Source organism: Micropterus dolomieu, linkage group LG16, assembly GCF_021292245.1.
Source record: "Micropterus dolomieu isolate WLL.071019.BEF.003 ecotype Adirondacks linkage group LG16, ASM2129224v1, whole genome shotgun sequence".
Lineage (NCBI taxonomy): Eukaryota > Metazoa > Chordata > Actinopteri > Centrarchiformes > Centrarchidae > Micropterus > Micropterus dolomieu.
The window spans coordinates 22075687-22094892 of record NC_060165.1 but is presented as its reverse complement, the minus strand read 5'-3'; the positions used below and the strand labels follow the sequence as shown (position 1 = coordinate 22094892).

The window sequence follows — 19206 nt, the reverse complement described above, 5'->3', positions numbered from 1 at the left end:
TGTGCATACCAATGTGTATTTATGAGCTCGTGAGATAAAAGGAGAAGAAATGAAGAGTCAGTGAAAGAGGCAGATCATGCCGTCGCTAATGCGCTGCATTAAAGTGCTGAGGGGTGCATTCTGGGACACCAGCCTGGAAAGACGGCCTTTATACTTTCTAACCAGAGCAAGAGACAAGACAGACTGAAGTACGATCCAACACTCATTAGACTCCCCTGAGTCCTCTCTCCAAGAGGACGTGTCCAGTTAAATGTCCATTAAGTAATAGTTCTGACGTTAACATTGAATCAGTGATGTGAAAAGACTGATATTATTGCCAATGTGACTGAGAAACAACACCTCAGTGTGCAGTACAGAGCAGCTTTTAGCTGCCCACACAAGCCGATTGGCTGGAAAGAGCTGAAATAAACGAGTTGCTGGTGAAGTAAATCAAACATCTAGCAAGACCCAGATATTTTCACCATGTTCTAGAGTTAAGAAGAAGTTGGCGGGAGAAACCAGAATTAAGACATGGAAACATACCAAGAGAGCAGACTCCAATTCAATGCCCATGTTGCTCTGCTTTTGCTACATGGCTAAGTGACATTGGCCATGTGTTTGCTGTTAACTATTATTTTTACTTTACCTTTTTAAAAAGGTCAGATTGCAAAAAACTGTTCACCTCCCGAAGAGTAAGTGTTGGCAGGACCTTTCATCCAGTGCTCCTGCCTTCTCCTAAAACATTTAATTAAAGATTAAAAATAATATACAGAGATAAATCATACTTTAACTGCACCAGGGACTTGATTAGACACTCAACTACAATTAAAACCTCACTTTTAAAGAAGCAGTGGTTACTGACAAGAAAGAACACATTTAGTTTAGTTTAGCTATTTTGGTGTTTTGGTTACTGTTGGTTGATGTTTAACAGAGACGTTTCCCCGTCTTATCTAAACTAATTTCCATAGTTGAACTTTTCCAGACTTTCTGGAGCATGCACACTGGAAATGATAGCAGTTCCCTGGTACTACAGCAGAAATAAATACGCACACGCACAAATGCACAAGCATGCCTTTGTACCGAGGGAAACCAGAAAGGCTTTGATATCTACATAATAGGACGAGTGTGTTGTTTGTTAAAACTATTGGGGTCAATGGGGAGTTGGCTGAGCAATAGGAACTGAAGGTATAAAAGGCACACACACACACACAAACGGGCACACAAAAGGTGCGCCCCTGGTTTAGAGCTGAGGAAATTGAGAGGATTACCGGGTATTAAAAGTTACACACTTTCTCTCCCTCTCTCTCTCTCTCTCACACACACACCTGTATAGTCAGTCAGTTGAAGCGTGCACAAACACATCGACAGGTGTACACACACACACACACACACACACACACACACACACACACACACACACCAGTGTGTCTGACCCAGTTCATTATATGAGGGTCTTAGCAGGGAAATCCGCATTATTAATATGCAGTGTGAATTTAGAGGCTATTACCAGCTAAATGGTACTCTCTCTCTCTGTGTGTGTGTGTGTGTGTGTGTGTGTGTGTGTGTAAAGCAATTTCCCTCGGCCTTGTAACAAAGTGTTGCAGTTAAAACAGCAGAGAGAAAGCGGGCGCGTTTAGATTTAACAAAACTTTCATCTGCCACTTAGCAAAAAACAAGCAAACAAAATGCTAAAGCAGACTTGAGGATGAGTATGGATTTGTTTGTTTGTTTGTGTGAGTGTGTACATCAGTGTTGTTTCTGTGTGTAAAGCAGCAATAGTAGTTGTTGTGGTATCAGCCAGTGGCAGCCAGCTGCTGCAGAGCGATAGAGAGACCTTTAGTTTGCACCACTCTCTCTCTCTGCCCTGAGGGTGTGTGTGTGTGTGTGTGTGAGTGAGTTTGTTAATACTGAATGTGTGCACTATATAAACAGCTAGCAGGGAAACAATTACACTGATGCAGAACAACAGCCAGAGCGTCCATTGTCTACAGGCAAACAACACACACACACAGACACACACACACACACAAAACCAGTCAGTCACAATCTAGGAAAACTGTGTCACTTCCTGACTTTAAGTTGCGTCTTCAAGGAATATCAGCGACATGTCTGTGTTGTTAATTTTCAAATCTTTACTAATTAATAAAAAGATCTTTAAGGTATTTTTGCTTCCATTTATTTACATATCCCCTCTATATAAGTTTAACTCTGCTTTGTAAAATTATTTGTCTTTGTTTTTTTGTGGTAAAAACAGATCAGTTACCTTGTTAAATATATTTGGAATTGAATCCACTTCTTTTTCCTCCTGAAAAAAATCTCGAATCTATGAATATGCATATATTGTTCATTTTGAAAGTTTAACTGCTGAATACAACACGTCTCCTTCGTCACTGAGCAGTCTGTTCTCAGGTTTCCACATCACACTAGTGTAATGCCAGGATCAGAGCACATAACATTTACATAGTTTGTTATTTTGATGTTCATTGTGTGAGATTAGGCGACTATAAAATCATAACTTCTTGACATGACTTGTTCGGGAGAGACACGACAGACTACACATGTTGGTCCTCCACCAATCATAGTTTTCCGTCTTTCACAACATGCGGGCAGAGGCAGACTTCCAGGAACAAACAATGGTATCTGAAGCTAAGAATCAGATACTGGCTATCTTGTGCACGGAAAAGCATTTTCACAGATCCACCTCACAACACCATCATTATTCCTCTTTCGCTTCGCCATGTTTACAGTTGTGCTCTGTGCTCCTCTTAGTCGATGTCACCGAACATATCAAATTTGTCAAAGAAGGCAGAAAACTGACACGCTCGTCTTCTTTTTGTCTGACGCCCATTTTCGTTCCTAAAGTCCAATGTCTGTGAGGTCGGGCTATTACCAGGAGTCTGAACTCGGCATGAGTTGCGTACTGGACCATGACTGTCTCCAAACTAGTTGTGATTTCACAAAATCCAGGTGTTAAACAAAATACTATTTTGAGCGGAGAGGGACTTTAAACTGTAATAACATGGACACCTTTGTCAAATTTCACCCAAACGTATTACCAGCACCATGGTCTTTATGTAAACATCACCACCACCAAGAACTTTGGTTGAGACCTTTCCTGTCAGACAGCCAAAAATTAGTTTTCAGGCTTCTGATTTACATGGCCGTTAAAAGCTTACTGGAGAAAGCCAACTGTAACCCAGTTACTTCAGCATGTAAACGCACTGAGAAAATACAAATAAGGCTGATATCTGAAAGCACAAACAGGAACCGAGGAGTAAAACTAAACTCTAAACCAGAGGGAGTCAGTTACAACTCGAACCCAGAGAGAATCGCAAGATGACAACATTGCAGGTCAGCGCAGTTAGCCCCTGCTGTGAGGCCAAAGTGGAGTCGAGCTACACCTACAAGCCCACGAACAAGCAGGTCAGACGGCCTCTGGAGTCTGCTACAGCTCAACACAAGATCAGCCGTGGGGGACACCTGGAGCACAGGGAGGTTAGGGTAGCCGACGCAGCACGGTATCATTATGTCTCTTCAGAGTGAAGCTCTGCAGTTACTAGACTGTCGTGGTAATTATAAAAGAGTCTGATAATATAAGAGAAGACACCAATTATGGAGAGGTTCGTCGCAGGCACTGCAGGTAGCACTTTTCTATATTATTGCCATGAGAGTGAGAGAGAGAGTGTGTGTGTGTGTGTGTGTGTTACATCCTGCCTGGGCTAGCTGAGCAATCTGACAGGGCAGATTTTTAGCTGAGCAGCGCTAATCTCCTGTTACAATATGAAGCGCTGATTACACCACTGCATACTGTGGGAACGAGAGAGACTGTGTGTGTGTAAGTGTGCGTATATAGGTGTGTGTGTCTGTATGTGTGTGTATGATAGGGAATATAAGGGGGCAGATAAGTAGGCAAGGTGAGAAGAGGAGATATAGAATTAAGTTTAGAAGAAAAAGAGGTGAGTTGAGGTTATCCTGGGTAATCTCTCTCCCTCTCAAAGCTAACAGCACAGTATGTACAGTAGGAATGTTTTGACTAGGATGTGCCTCTGTGCTGTCCTGTTATGCTTGGCCAGGGTTAGGGGTGTGTGTGTGTGCTGATGTTGAGATAACAATGCTAGAATAGTGTGTTGGAGAAGCTCAGAGGCCTGGACTAGGACCATGGAAATGAATAGGTGACTTACACACACACACACACACACACACACACACACATTACTGTGTTTGTGGGGACCCGTGATTAACATATGTGTTCTCTAGCCCCTTACCCTAACTTTAACTAGGCATGGCACCGATCCGATATCGGTCCGATTCTGACCCAAATAGCTGGATCGCTTTTCGGTGACAGCGGGCTGATCTATCGGCCGATCTGTTCACGTAACATTTTGCTAGGAGAGCTAAAGTAGTATTTTTAGCAAGCGAGCTATATGAAGAAGCAATATAGCTAGCTTTGTATTCTCAGTTTGGATATCACGGCAGAGGCTGCGTTAACTTACCGAAGCAAGAGAAAAAGAGTGACGGAGCGACCAGACAAGAGTAACTATCGGACTGGCTTTTACTCGCTGCCGTGAGCTGAAAGCTAACAGGACGCAGGACCGATGGCGAGCTGGCCTTCTTTCTGTTGCAATAGTAAGTAATAACTTATTAGCTGGCTTGCTGTGTCTTGTGTTGTTGTGCTTGCTTGATGTTTGCCTGTGTTAGACTTAAGCAAAAGAGGTTTCATAGACAGAGGTTTAGCCGCCAGCTATAAATCTTGTGTTGATGCTTGCTCCTGCGTTAGTGGCGGACTAGCTTTGTTGGCCACCCACGTTTCAAGCAACATTTTCCTGCTGTGGGAGAGCAGCGTGGGGGGCCGAGCTGTTAGCAAGGGTACCGACTTGCTACTTTTTGATGCAGTGTAATCATAACAAATGCATGTGTGTGCAGCTGTCCCATTTCACGACAGCGGTGAATTACACTCTGATCAGGAGGGACGCCAAATCGCACCAAATTGTGGTGAATGACTCCCAGGCTCTTCCTCACAGTAAGCAACACAGCAGTGTTTCCCACAGAACCACTGTGTCTGCGTCTTGTATCTTAAGATACTTTCTCTGTCTTTCTCTGCAAAATGCTAAAACGGGTGGCCAAACATACCTGGGCGGCCGGTCCAAGTAAAGTCTATGTGTGGGAAATACTGCACAGCTTATTCCTTTTACACTGGTATCGGATCGTACTCGGTATTGGCCAATACCCAAAGCCCAGGAATCAGTCTCGGTATCGCACATGAAACAATGGTATCGAGCCATCCCTAACCTAATCAACTATGTACCTAACCTGACCTAATTCTAACCTGAACCCTAAAACAAAGTCTTAACCCTCAAACAACACTTTAAACCTAAGGTGTCCAGCATTTTGTTCTCCACAAAGCAGTTCAGACCCGACAAGTGTAATGGAATCCCGTTTTTTTAAACCCCACGAATATGGCAAGACAAGTACACACACACACACACAAAATAGCTTTTTACTCAGTAAGTAAAGAATGAACAGTTTGTGCCACATCAGCAGCCAGAGCAGCTGCTTCTGAAATTCAGGAGAGGAATTGATGATGATGATGATGATAACGACTATTGTGGTATCATACATTTTCTGGACAAGAAGCAGCGTGTTTCTCCTTCTATTTGTTGATCCCTCCAAAGATGTGTTCAGACTGAACAGGAAGCTAATTTTTTTTGCAGCGGCACGACTGGAAACTAAATCAAAGGGAAGACGTGGAAAGAGGAGAACAGACTCAAATTTGCTGTAGCTGGTAACTGCACTGAGGGTAAAATTATTCTGTGACATTTCCGTTCATACTTTTAAACTGGATTATTCAAACATAAAAAAGTCTTTTTATAACATTATCAGCTCCTTTTCTGGCCAAACAAATTGCTCAGTGGTGCTTAAATTCCCTCATGTTTACATAAATGTAGTGTTTGTGTTTTTTGGCGCTGGTCACAGTCCCATCTTTCCACCACATGTCTCTGCTCGTCACATCTGTTTTCTTATCCAAATGTCATCGTCCATATTACTGTCCATTTTTATTGCTTTATCCCAGCTGCTACCCACAGAGGGATTTGTCTTTGACCACCCACAATTTTATTTCCTGGGTGGCCATTCCTCTCGTTCTACTTAATAATTAAGAAATTAGTTTTTTCCTTTTCTGCACCGAGTGTGCACGCGTAGACAGGTATGCTGAAAAGGCTTTTTGTTTCAAAACCATGTTTTGTTCTTTGTTGCACACTGTGCTGCATCTGTATGATCTGTGAATGATTGTTAATTTAAGGGACCATACCAGTTTTAGTTCTTATTTGCCAGATTTTCTTTTTTTTACAGGCAATTAGTAGAGTTAGTACAAATCTTATAAGTTGGGCTACTCAGAAATACCATCAATTTGCATGTGAGTTCATGGTACTTGGTCTTAGTACGAATACTAAAATTAAATGTGATACCGTACACTGACAGATGTTAACACGGTTTATCCAAATCAAACTGCAAATAAGGAGAGGGTGTAGAAAATATCTTTTGATTAATCAATACTAAAAATAATTAGATAGATGAAGGCCGGTTGAGCTGCCTATGGCCTTGAAATGACTTACTTCAAGTGTTGTGTGCTTTCTCTACTCTGCTGTTTGTGAGATTGAATCTGCTATTTTTCTCTCCAAGCACTTCAGTGCAAAAAAGGAAAATTGGTCCTTCAATTGACTTGTTCTTTTCTGTCTGTTAATACACACACACACACACACACACACACACACGGTGATGTCTGTTAGATAGTTTGCAGATTTTCAGAAGGTTAGAGAGAAGGAAAAGAGGCAAGTCAGTGAAGACCTTTCATTAGTTGGAGAGCAAAGAGGAGAGAGGAAGACTAGCTGGGAGCGAAGGAGAAGAGAGGAGGAGAGGGTCAGGGTAGTTTTGTCTTTGAAGACCTGTGCTCCAGGAGAAAACAGACCAGGGGGGTCCCAACATGAAAAGCCTAATTGAAGACAGGAAGGTGACAAGCGACTGGGAGGAGAGAGAGAACGCAGCACATTGACCGCTGTGTAGGAGCTGCAGACCGCAGAGAGAGGCAGACAGAAAAACATGCATCAGAAAATATGAATTAAATATGAACCAACGTGGGATTTGTGGCACTGCAGTCTTGGAAGTTATACAGAGAGAGAGAGAGAGAGAGAGTTGCAATACACAAAAAACAGTGAGTGTGGCCGTCCCGTGGGTGGAAACTCCAGAAGCAAAGACAGAAAGACTCAGTACAACATCAGTGTAGAGAAGGACATCTGACTGAAGAGGACGGGCAACAACCCCAGAAAGTATTTTTTCTTGTCTAAATATCTAACTTCCTCGACTTAGACCATGAGAGATAGACCTTGAATAACAGATTTTGTGGCCACCTGGGGGCAGCAGAAACAAGCTGTGAAAACAACGCTGACATTTCATAACCTTTTAAGTTGATAGTGAATAAATCCATCGGCTACAGACCAACATTCTCATTTGTTGGGAGTTGTGTTTACCTGATGAATTTAAGAACAATATCCACTCTTTTTTTAGCTCCGTTTTTGGTCTCCACCATCTCCTGAGGGCAATATCTGTCTCTTTAGCTCAAACGCTCCTCTATGTTCACCAGTTAGTTTCCAACTGTGTCTATCTGCTGTTTGCTGCTGAGCAGGGAGAGTTAACCTCAATTTGATAAACAGAAATTAAACTCCAAACAGAAATGGATTTATGTGCAAGTTAACTTTGAGTTGAGTTTTCCACAGTGAAATTACATGATTTATACAATATCCAGGTATCTTTCTTTGAAAATCAATAAGCATGTTTTTGGTACAGTGTTAGGATACACAATTTGGTTTTGAAGAAAGACCTGGCAGCACACTGATTAAAAGACATATCAGTTTAAATATAAACTTGATAAATTACCATCAATGAGCTCCATGCAGTAGAAGGAGAATGATTGTTATTGTATTGCTGAAAACAATCACTCTTGCAACAAGTCCTGAGTTTATCTCATTGCATTTAAATTTTGTTTTTAGTGCGTTGCCACGCTGACAAAAAAAAGGAAGCCGAGAGAAGCATCTCTTTAATAAGCAGAAGTCAAAGATGCTTTATTGAAAAGATTTCACTTGGAATATGAAGTGAGATAGACACAAAGCGCTGCAGGGTCTTTTAATATAAAGTTTCTCCTTCATTTCTCCTCTACATCTTGGCAGGCGATAACAGCTGGATATTAGTTTCCTGCCGAGGATTTCATATATCATCTCATTACTGCACTTTGTTATCCAACTATTATCTTCAATATGGACTATTACATAATATCTCATACAGGAAGAAACTCTGGCAACTTTCTCGTTTCTCTCTTTATCCCTCTCTCTGCCAAAGTTCAGGACAGTCTGAAAATCACACTTTTTTAAAGTCAAGAATTGACATTTGTGGTTTTGAATTAAATGTAATAACTTTGATGATCTCTTAAAAAGAGCACTCATACAGATTTAGCTTTTAGTTTAGTATTAATAAAATAAATAATTGTTTAATTCAACACATTCTTCATCCACGTTTTATGACATATTTACGGCTCTATCCAGAGTGCCCGTGACATGACGCCATGCGCACCGGGAGCACTTGAACAAATGCTATGCTAAATGACGTTATGGATACAGTCAACATACACGTTTACAGAAGGCACCCCGTGTCATCCTTAAGTTTCTTGAAGGTCTTCAATACCATTGTTGTGGCATTGCATATGAACTGTGAAAAAAAAGTTATGAACGTATAGGAAATAAAGATGTTTAGCTAAATAAGTTTGTTTATTATCATTATCATCATCTAACAAAAATCTATTTTAATTAAAGTATTTTAAATGCTTATCAAGGCAAATATTGATATATGTCATGTGATTCATTTCGATTCATTCATTACAAAACTTGTAATTAATTTGATTAATTTTTTTAATCGCTTGACAGCCCTATTTATTATATGTCTATCATTATTATTATTATTATCAACAAGGACAAACTTCAATTAAAATGTGACTATCAATCAGTGCATAAATTTAAAATAAATGACATGTACAAACGCTGCTGGCACACTGGATGTCTTCATCTTTGTATATTTGCACTCATCACAGAAAAGGTTGCCAACCCCTGTATCAGACTAAAGGCTTTACTCCAAACCCCTTCTCCTTGAACTATTTATCTAGTGTCATCATCAGCTTCACTTTGTGTGTAATAATTTGATTTATCAGCCTCAGCTACACTTTGTGTTCAGCACTAATTAGTAAATGTTAGCATGCTAACATGCTAAAAGATATTGAATATGGTAAAAGTTATACTTGCTTAACATCCTCATGTTGGCTTTGTCATTGTGAGCATGCTGACATTAGCATATAGCTAAAAGCACTGCTGTGCCTCAGTACAACATCACAGAGCTAATATCATGCCTGTAGACATTCTCAGTCTTGTTAAGTCCTATTAATCATTTCAGGGTGATGTTAAGAAACGGTCTCATCCATCACCGCTGACTGTATCATCTACTTCTAGATCTTATCTCATCATTTTGTTTAATCGACTGTTTATGATTTTTAACACATGCTTAACTGTTGTTTAATGTTTGTGGCTAACTCGGGTACATTTACATTTGTGTTCAGTGTTGATCAGTGTACATTGTCCATTTTCAAATAAACAACAAATCAAATCAATTTATTTGATTTCCACTTTTTTTTTTTCTTCCGATCTCAGTATGTATATTTTCAAGCTGCATTACTCTTTTATTTTAGCTACAGTGACAAAAAAAAAAGAATTATTAGATCATCAAAAGGTCGAACTGGAAGTTAGTCTGACCCAGACTTAACTTCACAAACTTTTTTTGCTGCTAATTATGTTGTTGCAACAGATTTTAAAGACATTTCCCAAAAGAAACAACCTCAAGGTCAAAATGTCCTCAGAGCGCATCTCTCTGCCAAGCCTGCACATTACTAATTCTCTGTAATTAAAGCAACACATGTAGTTTTTCTATTTAAAAAAAGAGCAGCAAGTTCATGGGAAAACAGTGAAACATGTCCAGAAATGCCCGACTTTGCCAAACAATCCTGGATCTCCACCAGAAATTAATCACTTTTTCTTTCCAGACCTGATATCATTGAAATTTGTCCACTTTTTCAGATGACCTGCTAATTAACCCTTACAACTAAACAATAATGAGAGGACAGGGAGTAAATTAGTTTCTATTCTTGAGAGATTTTTAAAGAATAGCATAATAATAGAAAAAAAAAACTCATATCAGCAAAAAAAAAGTGTGTTTAATCCTGCCTTTCCTACTCCATCTCCTCCTATTCTTCTTCTTCTTCTTTGCCATCTGCTGTTTTCACTCCAACATCCCTCCTGCCATCGCTTCCCTTCCCCGATAACAAACTAGGACTTCTTTTTTTTACACTTCGGTGGTCCGAGGCTGCAGTCAGTCCTTCCAACTTCACCGTTATCTGCTGGTTTACTTGTTTTTTCTCTTCATCTCCTCTGCTCGCCCCTTTCAGTGCCTTTATCTCTTTGACAGAGTAAGCCCAGGTTTCCAGCCAACAAATTCAAACAAACATTAGAAATGTTGTTGAAAACTAAATGTCAGTTTGGTGGCTGTTTTCTTTTATTGTTGTAGAGAGTCGACTACAGTTTAAGGAGGTCGTATTTCATGCTTATATATGAAAACATGAAAACTCTTGATAATGTGTTTCTGATTAAGTCACTGTGATCATATCACTTCTTCTTGTAACTGAGTGGGCCATCGCAGCAATGCCCCATTTCAATAACACTTTTGAAACGACAACATGTTCCTCTTAGCTAAACGACAAAATAGGCCAATTAACCGTTCCCCAAAATGACATATGGCCATTGGAAAGTTCCAGTGCATGACTTACAGTGGGGCTGCACGATTAATCTAATCGCAATGTTGTCATGTGCGATTAAATAACCGCAAAAAGTGTGCTATTTAATATAACAGAAAAGGTGTGTGTGATGATGTCTTCTCTGTGTGCGCTGCAGTCTGCTCATTATCTCCGCCCACGCCGATCAGAAAAATGATTCACAGGTAGTGTGCAAGTAACTTTTAAGACGACAACCTGCAGTAACCCTGCTCCCCGCGCCATCGCTAATCGTTCAAAACCACAGTCGGACGCGCCACCGCAACGGTGGATGGGTCACAGTGGGGGATTGAACCCGTGTCTCTCACACCAAAGGCATGTGTCTTATCCATTGCACCACCACCACTCCTATTGGTTTGACTTTTCATCAACCGACCAATCACAGCCTGGAAAATTAAAAAAGCTTTGACTTACTACAGCAAACTTTCAAATGATGAACAAAATGATTATTGACAAGTTAGTTCTTAGCATTAACAAATTATAGACCGATGTTTTCTTGCACAAGGTTTAAATAGATAAATAAAACCCCACAGAAATGAAACAGTTGTAACTGGATTTAATATTCAACTAGTGGTCAAATAGTAGGCTATACTATTATATAAAATATAGTTATTAATACAGGATATTATTGTTCTTCTTACAGTATTCTATAAACTGAAAATTATTAAACTAATACACTGATGTATACTAGTTCCTGCATTGGACAGGTGTAGATTTAGCCAGTGCCAGGATGCCAGTGTACCAATATTTGCTCCTTCAAGCCGCCTCCTTTCAAAATGTCAGTATTTTGTTCATTTTCCTTGATAATCAAGCAAGTAGACTCATATTACCATTTGTTCCATTATAAATTGATTCCCAATTCACAATATTGTCCACAATATTAGCAAAATGACTTTTTCTCCAAATCGTGCAGTAAGTCACATTAAAATAAGAATGTAAGGTGACGTAACTAACATAAGTCACCTACATAATGTTATTTAACATAAAACTTAAAATAACTCAATGTTTGCTTGGTTTCACACGGGACTCGAGCCCCGGTCTCCTGGATTAAAGTCCTGACTTTGTTTGACATCCATCCCAACCCTCCACCTTCTTACAAGGACGTTGTCGCTCTTTATAGTGCGTCACCTGACTTAATACTTTGCTACCATCCTACGGCGCAAATTGACCTATGCATTTTTTGTTTGGTGAGCACAGGCGTTAAAATGACCAATCTAAAGCTGGATTTATACATTTGAGCATAAGTGGGGTAATTTCCTTCCTCCACATCTTCCTTACCACAATTTCACACAAATACACTGTGGCCACGACTAAAAAAAAAACAAAAACAAAACACACACAGGAAACACAGGTTTCGGTTCATTTTTCTGCAGATAGCGACCCCACATCGTAAAATGATAAAATCTATATCATGTAGCTGCTTTGTAATTATAATCAACACTGGTATAAATAACGTGTGTGTATCGACTGTGTGTGTGTGTGTGTGTGTGAGAGAGCGTCATGAACTTTTCAACTGTGTCCCTGTGTGCGTGTCCCTGTGTGCGTGTGTTGACTAACCCACTGGGAGAGAGAGAAAATAATTGGTCATTTTCTCAGGCCTGTATCTGATCTATCGTCTTAAGAGGTGGAACGGGAGGAGTTGTTTCACAAACTCACACACACACAGCAGAAAGTCAAAATCCAATTTTAGAAGTAGCTGGAGGAAAAGGTTACCGCTCTCTCTCTCTCTCTCTCTCTCTCTCTCTCTCGCTCATTGGTTGCTATTCCTACTTTACTCTCTGATTTTCCCATATATCTCCCGCTCTTCCACGCTCCTCTCTCTTTTCCTCCATCTCTGCCTCCAACACTCAATGTCAAATAGAAATAGTCTAGTATGTTCAGAATTTTTATTCAAATCAGGAATTGTCTACCTCTTACCGTCTCTGTGATTTAAGAGATCACAAATATTTAGATACCAAAATACTTTTGATACTTGAACATTGTTGATCTTTTGTTTAGGGCACATTTTGATTGGTAGAAGAAACATCCTGGGTTGTCACTTTTTCAAAAAGTGAAATTTGAACAAAATCAAACTCGTGACTCGCATTGTGGCTTGAAAAAGATATTTTATTTTTATATTGATTGTCTTTCGTAGCTCCAGTTTTATCATCATCGTCCTGAAAACGTACCTCTGAAACAACGCCAGTGGGCCACGTATCTCATCGGTGACGGCCTTTTTATGAGTCGCTGGCTCCTGAGGATGAGTGTGCAAGAAAAGGTCAGGTGAGGTTGTACAGTTGACGTTGCTCCTCTCGTTTCTAATGCCTCTGGTGTCTCACTGAGGCTGCAGAGGGCAGGTGAGTCCTCAGATTTGTTGTCAGAATAAGCTGCTTTTCACAAAGTTTGCAAACCTCTCAGTTCAAATAGTTCTGTAGTAATTTTGCCATCTACGGTGCAGAATAGGTCTGCAACCCTTGATAATATATTTTATTATCCACTAATCGACTAATCCTTTAGTCTATAAATTGTCAAGAAATTATGAGAAATGCTTATCAGAATTATCCAGAACATTATTATTATAACATTATTTCCCACATTCGAATAAAAAGTGACAGCCCTATTCAATACCCAGCACCGATACTGTATATAATCGTCATTTATTAGTCATACATCATCTGTATTTCCAACAACACAGACACATTTATTTCTCTCAACAATAAAAAAGACGCTGTTTAATTACTCCAGAAATCCCATAAGAACATAAAATCTTCCATGATGCTGTATTAAAACATAAACAGATGTCCATCCAAAACTATATTTGCTGCAGCTTGCACAAGAAAAATTAAAGTTTGGATGAAATGGTGAACAGAGCTTTGAAACAGCTGAGAGAAAGCTGCTGATGAAAATGTAAAGTCTTAACCATGGCTAGTCTTATATCACAGCTCTGAGGTAGGAGCGGGCCATATTGATAAAAATCAAATAAACACGGACAAGAAAATTCTACAATAAATTTCCAAACTGGATCATGAGTCACATCGGAGATGGACCACACATGTGATTTTTAATAAAAGTACAACACCGGCCCTGTATATCGGGTTCATCTCAACTCCCATAGGTGCTCTTATTTAATTTACTTTTCATCACCTCCCTCTTCTTCACCCTCTACTTACCCTTTCTCACCCTGAAACCTTATCTGTCCTCCTCATATACTCTTAGTTTCTTCAGCACTTTCTCTCCTTTTCACTCTGTCCAACTTTCATACTCGTTCGCACTGGGTTTAATTTCAGCTCGTCTCTAACCTGTCCTTGCCCTTTCTCTCCATCTCGCCCTTTTCACTATCTCTTACCATCTTTACCACTCAGTTTCTGAATCTCATTCCTCCTCCTGCTCCTCCTCCCCCTCCTCCCTTTATTCCTCTCTCAGGTTACCTTCGCAGGAAAGAAGGCGAGGGAAGATGGGAATGGAGGATAAGAAGGTGACAGACAAGTCAGATGGAAAGATATAGGAGAGAAAGAGAGGAGGTAACAGCGGGGGAGCTTTGATATGAGCTACCCACTCTATGAGCTGCCACGCAGGACATAATCCAAAATGTATTGGCTTCATCTAGATTTTATCTGTGATAGTTAATAATAATAAAGCAGCGACATGTGTAAAAATAGTCCTGTTATCACTACCGCCATGCTTAATGCTTTAATAAACCACTGAATCACTTCAACATATAATTAAAAGTTCTGATGAATTCAACTGAAAGAACGTTTTAAAACTAAAAGGATGCATTTTATGTTCAAATCTAATCAATTTTCTTTGTTAAAAAGATTTGCGGACAGGAGCGCCTTATCTGAAGAGTTTAATATTTATACATTGAAAATCTCTCTCCACTGAGTCGATTGTTCATCAGAAGGGTTTTTCTGAAAATAAAGAACATATTTTTAAGAAAGACAGATTGCTTAATAGTGAACCAGTCAATCTTAAGCCCAGTGTTCAGAGCTTTACTCATGTTTTCCCGCAGTATATAACCCCCTGTCTCCTGGAAACTTTGTTTATATACCGCTAATTTGTTTTCCCAATTACATTTTGATGGGAAACATAATTGCTGCCTAATTATGTTCACAGGCAATGTTTGGTTTTTAATTTTTTTGGGGGGGTGAAGGAAGCTACATTAGGCAAAGTTCAAATACAGCTGCTTTGTGTTAAGGCACATTAAACATTGACACATTTGATATGATTTGTTTCACAGTTGCTTCTACATGTTTTGTAGATAACATTTTGTTGTATCATGTATTTGTTATCTATAAAAGTATCATTGTGCAAAACCTCAGATGTCGTACTCCCACTGGTATCGATACAATATCCACCAAACAAATCCCCTCCATACAATTTAAATTAAAATACAACAACATTAAATAGAGGTGGGAATCTGACGTACACGCTCCTGCTATGCACCTCCAATGCACAAGGCCGTTTCTAAAAGCCTTTTCAGTGTCTTAAATGTGTTGTAAGCATTTCCCAATGAGCAAATAAATGTAGTGATTATTTGTTTAGAGCTGTTGGTAAACAATCCACAAAAATGGGTCAAGTTCAACAGAGCACCAAATTTGTGTCCATTAGCAGCCAGAGAAGCATGAAGCTGCTCATTTCCTGCCGTGTCGACTGCCAACAACTTCCTTTTCTCTGCTGAAGTGAGGGAATCTTTCTCAGGAGGTCATGGCCCCTTGATGCCTGTCACATGGCTTTTAATGTCCGTACAGTAGCTTTCTCTAGATTAATTCCTATTTAAACTGAAGTTGTACAGTCATGCAGACTTGCAGGAATACTATTGAATCAACAGCAATTACTACATCAAAAGACTTGTTAGGTCTTAATGGTCGCTACAAATGCAAACATTATAAATAACAAAAGACTGCATCAGATTCTGTCTGTCTCATGTTTGCTTTTTAGAAGATATTTAAGTCTTGTATCCCACAGTTAATTATTTTAAGAAAAATATCCTGTAAAACAACAAAGATGTCAATAAAATGTCTTATTCTGAAAGAAATTGCGTAAAACTTTCCAAGTCATTCAGTAGATCAATGTTTTCCACACTTGTTTTTGGAGTATTTCCAGTCTCCTTACTAGCATGTACTCACATGTTATGTAATTGCTGTATTTGGGTGGTAACAAAGAAAGCATCAGAGGTGCAGCAGGTGAATCACTTTGTTCCATTAAAGAACCGCAGGTGAAACATAATTTCTCCAGTATAACACATAATAGTAAACAAGTCAGGGTGCAATGCAGCTGCAGGTTTGCTCATAATAGTAGTTTCGACTTGCACACACATACAAACTCTCTTTCAACACTTTTATCTAAAGCAATCATGCAAACACTCATGTGGGGACCATATTTCCATTACTTGAATTACAAAAGGGCTTTGTAACTCAAGTCTGCCAACTTAATGACATGTTTTGGTCCCCAAACTTTAACAAATCATCACGACCTTGACGAGACGTTACGGATAAATGAAGAATTAATTAAAAGTGCGCGTGAGTTAAATTCCAGCGAACATCAAAATGATTACTCTTCTTTAGAAACATTTTTTGAACTTAATCGTTTGTCCTGGTTCATTGTGTTGGTTTTAACTACTTTTAACTCTACCTGATTACATAAAGAGAAACCCTTTGAATCTGTCTATTGGTTCAGACAGTTGTTTTTTTCTGTCTCTCCTGCACATCACCAAAAAAGTCTGAAAGAGAAGGTGGAGACGTGGAAGGTCATGAAGCTTTTTGGATCTTAGTTGGAGTCCACCTACTCTTTCTTGATATAATCTGTACAAATATGTTTTTGTTTTTTTTTAAAGTGTTCAGAACTTTAAAGCTTTACTATTCAATATGTTTACCATAAAACTTTGATTAATAGCCCAGGCTTTTATTTTCTAAAATCACTGAATTGACCCTGCCTATATTTGTGAGAGGCCTTTAATTCCTCTCGCACAAAACTGAAATAGCCTACTATGAAAACAGTTTATTTATTTCAAACAGAATGTTACTTGTATAAAAATGATCAAATAATGTCAAATACACATCATTCATTTGATCTAGGTCTGACAGATGGTTTATGCGCTTTTATTTTGTAGGCAGCAACGTAACGAAAACAAACATACCCAACAACAGAGTGCAGACAGAGAGCGATGGATTTCACATGACAGGACTTAACGGGACTGAATTGTGGAGAATCTAACAGATTTTACGATGTGTAGCATGTCCATACTGACCTATTGATCATAGTTTAAACATTAAAATTTATATTAACGCTCTAAGCAGCTTAGAAGCAGCTACAGCGAGCGACCCTGCGGGGTTTAAGGGGTTTTATACATCCAAAGAACTTCTATAAAAACCAGACCAAGCGTTTAACCTGCGTTTATTTATCAGAATGTGTTCCCACACCAGGCAAGAAAACGGGGTAGGCAGCTATTTGGGAGTTTTACAGTATATCCACAGTGGGTCTAATGGCTTATGTGAAAGGAGTCACTCAGTCACAAAAGTTCCCTTCAGCTTTGTGGACCTTAACACTTCTTGTAGCTCATTGTTTTTGTTTTTGGGTCCACAACTTCACTGTTTGGTTCAGTTTCTCTACATTGTATATACTTGTACTTCATGTAATTGGCCCAAAAGTCAGAAACCAGCCAAAGCATATTTAAACACTAGAAATAAACCGAACCTATGGGAGGTTTCACACCTGTAATTTTGTTCCGGCTCAAACTGAAATGACCAGACGAGGTGGTAAAAGGGCCTTTAATCGCATCACTCTCATCAGCGTTGTTGCTAGCAGCTGTTTCGGCAAAACAACTCTAAAAAGCACACAGTACACTTCCTGCCCAGCACCAAACAGCAGACAGGCACAGTTAGCGACTCTCTAGTTTAACAACCATTTATTTCTCCTCAGGAGCTGGTGGCGACCAAACTGGAACTAATATTGCACTTAAAGTCATCAGATGGCCAGAAACACGTCTCCAAATGAAAGCTGATGTTGCTCTGTGTCTTCTGGATGTGTAGATAGGTAGCTGATGGCTAACGGGTTCTCCATATTAACTTAATAAGATGATAATATATCAGTGCTGCATTTACAGCTCGTTGCCTTCCCTCCAATAAATCCAGTAATGCTGCTTCTCAGAGACAGTCGCACGGTCTCTCAACACCAACTGCATCCACAAGATGCCACAGCAAAGACCATACTTTCTGAGGCGTCTCAGGAGTTTTGGTATGAGCATCAAGACTCTTGTGAACTTTTATTGCTGTACCTGAGTGTTCTGACTACTCAGGACTGCAGACTGCTACAAAGGACAGTTAAAGACAGCAGGAAATATAATTGGCACAGAGCTACCACAACTTCATAACATATATTTGCTTTAAAAAGAAAGCCCAAAACATCATTAAGGACACCGGCAGCCGCCCCGCTCATGCTCCGTTTTCACCAAAAAAAATACCTTACCGGAGCAGTGAGGTCGCTTCGGTTTAGAGGATTTATTATGATGATTCAGATTAATGGTGACAATCAAGAGACTGGGTCAAAATAAATACTAAAGAGTAAAAGTAATATAGAGTAAGTTGTTGACATGGTCACGCTGTCAAATGCTTTTACCAGAGTTTGTAGCGCGGAAAATCTGGATTTACAGTGACAACTGTATCTAAGGAATAAGGGTTAGAATCCCTAAGTAAAAGACTTGTACAAGCAAAAATTAAATAAATAAAAATAAATAAAATAAAAGGGTAGAGTGGGAGGTGGGGAACCAAAGGAGTAAAATAAGAGAGACCTGGTTATTCCTCACCTATCATTAAGGATCCTGTTTTTATTTTTTAACTCTTTTAAAACTTTTTTTATATTTCCCTGTTGCTTTTATGTTTTTGCACTCTGAATTACCTTGTTGTTGAAATGTGCTACACAAATAATCTCTCCCCATAATAAACAGAAGAGTATGATACGTTTTATATCACAGCAGTAGGACGTGTAATAACGCTACAGCAGAAGATGCTGATGCACTGAAAGACGATTCGTGAAGATGATTTAAAAAATAATGTGTTTACACATTTGAGAGAAAATGGGATAATCAAGAAAGCAAATACGCATTTAAAGAGAAAACAGCACATTTCCATATCTATTACTTCTCCTTAATGACAAAAATAACTAGTTTTATTGATAGTAGAGTATAACCGCTCCTGTTTTGGTGCAGTGATTAGATCTTTGCTTTCTCTGACTTCCATTTAACTTGCTCTGTAGGGATCCACCTCACTCAATTGATTTGACTTGATGGGTGAGCTTTTTGAATTAAAAAGGATAATCCCCCCCCCCCCCCCCCCCCA

At 39.3% G+C, this 19206-nt stretch overlaps 1 protein-coding gene across 2 annotated transcripts in view; it reads right to left on the bottom strand.

Moving 5' to 3' along the window:
* plxnb2a.1 (plexin b2a, tandem duplicate 1) overlaps positions 1 to 19206 on the bottom strand; it is a 204804-nt gene that overhangs the window by 74138 nt on the left and 111460 nt on the right. The window lies entirely within an intron of this gene.